Source organism: Branchiostoma belcheri, unplaced genomic scaffold (genome assembly GCF_001625305.1).
Source record: "Branchiostoma belcheri isolate BF01 breed outbred unplaced genomic scaffold, Haploidv18h27 scaffold85, whole genome shotgun sequence".
NCBI lineage: Eukaryota > Metazoa > Chordata > Leptocardii > Amphioxiformes > Branchiostomatidae > Branchiostoma > Branchiostoma belcheri.
In genome coordinates, this window is record NW_017804520.1 from 932798 (window position 1) to 938716 (window position 5919).

The window sequence follows — 5919 nt, forward strand, 5'->3', positions numbered from 1 at the left end:
GTTATTGTCCAGTTAAAAACACTTTATCCGATCATCCCCATTCAAAATTGAATTTAAAACTAGTTGGAATAATTATTGTATGTTACGTCAAATGGAGAAAATGAATGTTTCTTAGTTTGGTAGTATTTGCTTCTGTGTGTGTTTATGTGCTTTTTTCTTCTGTTGAATATTTTCTCTTTTTTTCTTTACAAAGAAGTATCGGCTATGGTTTTGCTACCGTTTTAAAATTAAGAACCGTCCCGTTAACGTTTGAAATTGACGTGAGTTCATCTTCAGCACCAAGGACAAGTCTGATGGTACGAATACCGCGCGCCAGAGACAGGTCTGACAGAATGTTACACATCGGTACTCGGTGCAGTAAAATTATAGGAGACGAATGTTTGTAGATGAAGCTAAAACTATGATTCACCACATACATTGTAAAGTTCAAGGTTTGTGTAAAGTAAGAGACTTCCAACTGGGCAGCGACATGCTGCGGAAGTACCCGGAACTGCACACATCATTCTGATAACGTGTTCTGTCAACGTGCACACGTACATTGTACTTTGGCTCAATACTTAATTTCACCCTAATACTCAAAGTTTGTATAATGTTCCTATATAGCAACATCCCAGATTTCATAAAGGCCCATACACATCCAAAAACATAACTTTCTTGGCCAAGGTAATAAAAGCCAGCCTTCAACGAGGTTTACTGTAACGACACACATTTTAATGACATCTATTTGTTCACATGACTTGAGTACACTGTACATTTGCTATTTGTTCAATAGCTTAGCATTTTTGTAGCTTTCAGTCACCGTCAAGAGGACAAATGTAAGTTGCAATACGTATCGGCTATGGTTTTGCTGTCTCGAAGGTAACGTTAAGTTTTTTGTTGACATCGATATCGAATGTGCAATATGCAATTACCATAAATTGATTCACAAGTTTTGAAAATATCAATCACTTCTGAAGAAAATCCCTACAACAAAGTTTTCATTGGATAAGTTATGTAGAGGTTCTTCACAGTAAATTAAAGTTTCATTTTACATGGATCAACTCAAACAGTCGATAATGTGTCACGTTTTTGCTTCTATTGCTTCTTATAATTTCATAACTTTCACTGTAAATGTTGCTATTAGTCTTCATACTATAGTGTTCTTCGTATGCATATATTATGCATATGAGACCATCAAAACGTGGTCACTGTCTTTTAAATCGTTAAAACATAACGCTAGAAATCATGTGTTACATGTGATCGTCATGTTTGGATTCACACCTTAATAATAAATTAGATACTACAAACACGGTTGCTTCAATACAATTCTCCAAGTCATTAGTTCACAATAGAAAGTCAAAACAATAGTGAATGAATAAATAAATAAATAGATAAATGATTGGAACTCTACTTGTAATTCATTCTGGAGTGTAATATATAAAGCCAAAGTGTAAGAAAAAAGTTATCCTTTTCCAACCGTTAAAATGTACTTTTAAACGCAGTCAAATCTTGCCCTACTTGGATTAGTAAAAAGGTAGTGAAATTGTTCCACTTATCTTCATTTTACTGCCTTACAAAGAACATCGATCATCAGTAGTTCTTCTGCCTGCTTCCTATCACCTTAACCAATACGAATTTGGTGTCGAAAGGCTGCTTTAGCAAAATCAGGTGAAGCGTGGAACAAATTCGGTTGAAAAGAGTAGTACGTGTGAGAAGTGTATAATTACAAATGAAGCTATAAAGCTGTTATCATTACGACTACAGATCAGTTCTATGATTGTGACTATCAGAAAATACTCGTACCAATCTCAAACTGCAATAGCCACTGTCGTCCAAAGTCTCTGGCTCTCAGTGCTATATGTTGTCATCTCATACATGTATAAGGTCTTCAATAAGGTGACGTACACTCACTATTACGTCAACTCTGTCTTTGATGACTTGTTGGATTTCTTTACTTTACTCCAGGCGTTGCCTTGCACACGAAGGGATGAACCATGCTACAATCGGCGTCGTTCCATAGGCCCCTATCCTTGAGGTGGAAAGTGATACACAATTAAATGTTACACACGGTTCCTTCCATTAGTAGCTATTACCTTAACCGATTATACAATTATTGTATTGGTGTTTATCAGGCGTTCTTCACGAATGGAGTGTTGAACTGCAATTTCATAAGAATAAACCCCGACGAAGGGTCCACCAAAATGGAGTGATTTGATGACACAGATGTTTGTTTTGACTTGCTGATGTAAGAAAAACAATAGATTCCTTGTATATGTGTACAAAGATATGAGACAACGTTGAGCTTGAAAGATAAAAACAACCTGAATATAGTACATGGTGCAGACGTAATATGTAATTTCCAGTTTGAAAAAAGCACTGTTTTCTTTCACACGGTCAAAACAAACATCTGTGGCATTTTGGTGGACCCTTCGTCGGGGTTTATTCTTATGATGTTCAACACTCCACTCGTGAAGAACGCCTGATAATCACCAATGCAATAATTGTAGCATCCTCAAACACTACATACACTAAGTTAAATAATTTGATAGGCTTCTCCCTGTTGCTATAGAAGAATGGGGAAAACAAACAGGACACAAACCTCGCACCACAGATCTAGACCACCACAGTGTTCTCCGGGACCAAAGAAGAACAGGATTTTTTTGTTGTTAGGCTCCCCAGGGGCCCAGTTGGTGTAGGAACCACGTGATCCATCAGCCCATTTCCTGTCGTTGTGTATATCCCATAGTCCAATCCAGACCATTCCTTTACGAACTGCAATTAAAGAAAAACTGTTTAACGGAAAGTTTAGTGTCTATTCATTTGTTCAACGTTCATGACCGCGTACATAAGTTCATACAAACTCCATATAGAAAAAGGCCAGACACAACCGCATTCCTACAGCGAAGGATTTGCCAATTTTGTAATTTAGATAATATTGAGGATGAATGCCATTTTGTAGTTGATTGTACGTTATATAGAGATGAGAGGGATTCCCTCTATACGTATATAATAGATAAGTTCCCAAACTTTAGACATTTAGACAAAATAGAAAAGTTCAATGTATCATTAGCCCGATATGGTCTTACATCTATAACTTCCTAAAGAAGCGAGAAGAGGCTGAACCTGTAGTAGACCACATTAGTATGTATAGTTTAAGTGTTATTTCTGTATTCTTTTCTCCTGTTTATTCATGGCCTATACTTAGCTTGTTAGAGCACAAACGTACAATAAAAGTCTTTCATTCATGTTTCAAAATGGCATTTTTTCCACGAATTTTTTTTTATTCGCACGTTCGCATCAGTTTCGGGGTTCCCAGAGGTTGCCAACCGTATAACCAAATCAACACAGTCTTACGCCGTAGTCGTTCGCCATCCTCAGCATTCTGATGTGAATAATATCTAATCTATTCTTGTAGCAGCAAGATGCTCTATCTAGTAGCTATGGCCTTGCAAAGATGTACAAAATGTATATTACCAACCCATGGAGGTGAGGGATTTAATGAAGTTGTTCTCTTTCTCGTCGTTGATAGACGTAAGATGTGCACCCATCCTTTTACAGATTTTATTCGCTTCATCCCAGCTGACTCGTTTTTGTATCAACCCGTAGCAGTAGTTGTTGTATTTCCTCCACCCCTGACGACACTGTAGGGCTGAAAGAAACAATGGTGTAGTAGTCGTGGGGTCGTGTGGCGCAGCGGTAGCGCTTTCGGCTCAGAGAGCCATACCCCGAGCACGTAAAAGAACCCACCACACCTTTCGAAAAAGAGTAGGGGCATGCCCCGGTGTGCGATGGTACAAAAACTAATACTGTCTGGGAGTTGGTGATTCACTACAAATCACCCGGATGGAGGCCTGGCGAATCCCATCTCGTACTAGCCTTAGCCACAAAAGGCAGCAGAATCTTCAGCCAGTTTAAGGCGGCTGCCTCAAATGAAAGAAGAAGGACAAGGACAAAAACTTCTAGCTGTTTTTTAAGCAATCGGGAAGGATAAAGATACAATATTCACAGAAATGCAGCTATCTATAAACATGCCCCACCACAAGTTTTGATATCTTTTACGTTGATGAAGGCTAGACATCCAGGTAAACAATATTCAAAGATCAACCGATCTGAAAAATCATACCGACTGAGTTTGTAATATCTGGATTTATTCAAAAGAAAAATAAAAGGAAGTCTTTGTACGGTTTAAGAATAGGTCTGACTAGAAACTAGTCACCTTGGCGACAGTTCTTTCCAGTCCATCCACGTGAGCAGGTGCACCTGTATCCACCATCTTGGTTCTCACAGCGTCCATGTTGACAAGGGTTTGTGGTGCATTCATCAATGTCTGAGTAGTGAAAAAAGTCATGTGCTAATACTCTGCTTGAAACTCAAAGACAGAATGTTTTGATACAATACAATACAATAAAATACAATACAATATGGTATGATGTGATATGATATGATATGATATAATACAATATAACAGGGAAAACTCACCTTGCTGACAGTTCTTTCCAGTCCATCCACGTAAGCAGGTGCACCTGTATCCACCATCTTGGTTCTCACAGCGTCCATGTTGACAAGGGTTCGTGGTGCATTCATCAATGTCTGTCATGTCAAAGTCATGGAACGAATTATGAACTAATACTCAGCTTGTAACTCAAAGACAGGATGTTTTGATACGATACAATACAATACAATACAATATAATATAATACAATACAATAGGGGGAAGCTCACTTTGCTGACAGTTCTGTCCAGTCCATCCACGTGAGCAGGTACATTTGTATCCGCCATCTTGGTTCTCACAGTGTCCATGTTGACAAGGCTTCATGGTGCATTCATCAATATCTGTGTGGTAAAACAGTATTTCAAGTCAAGGAACTGACAATGAACTAATCAAACCCCTGCTTTAAGCTTAAAGACAGAAGGTTTTCATACAATACAATACAATACAATACAATACAATACAATGCAATACAATACAATACAATAGGGAAAACTCACCTTGCTGACAGTTCTGTCCAGTCCATCCAGGTGAGCAGGTACAGTTGTATCCACCATCTTGGTTCTCACAGCGTCCATGTTGACAAGGGTTCGTGGTGCATTCATGAAGGTCTGTTTGGTGAAAAAAAGTCATGGAAGGAATTATGAGCTAATACTCTGCTTGAAACTCGGAGACAGAATGTTTTGATACAAGTCAATACAATACAATACAATACAATACAAAATAATATAATATAATATGATATAATATAATATAATACAATACAATACAATAGGGGAAGCTCACCTTGCTGACAGTTCTGTCCAGTCCATCCAGCCGAGCAGGTACATTTGTATCCGCCACCTTGGTTCTCACAGCGTCCATGTTGACAAGGGTTTATGGTACATTCATCAATATCTGTGTGGTGAAAAAAGTCATGGAACGAATTAACACTCAGCTTTAAAGTCAAAGACAGAATGTTTTCATTACAATACAATACAATGCAATGCAACATAATACAACACAATACAATGCAATTTAATATAATATAATACAATAAAATACAATACAATTGTTCAATGTACATATAAACTATGTGTCATATTCATATTATCATACACAATGTATCGACAGTACTTACCCGTGGTTGACAGATATGCGACCATTGTTGGTGAAGTCGGGGTGTTCACATTGTCAACAGTCGAGCTGTTTTCCATCGGGAAAGTCATCGTCAGTGGAGGACCTGTCCCGTTCAGCGCGTCCTGATGGTAGGCTGAGTCATGTGCCCCCTAAAATAAGCCAACAAGTATCTTTCTTTCTTCCTTTCTTTCTTCCTTTCATTCTTTCTTTCTTTCTTTCTTTCTTTCTTTCTTCCTTTCTTTCTTTCTTTCTTTCTTTCTTTCTTTCTTTCTTTCTTTCTTTCTTTCTTTCTTCCTTTCTTTCTTTTTCAAGTGCAAGTGTAAAAGAATCAG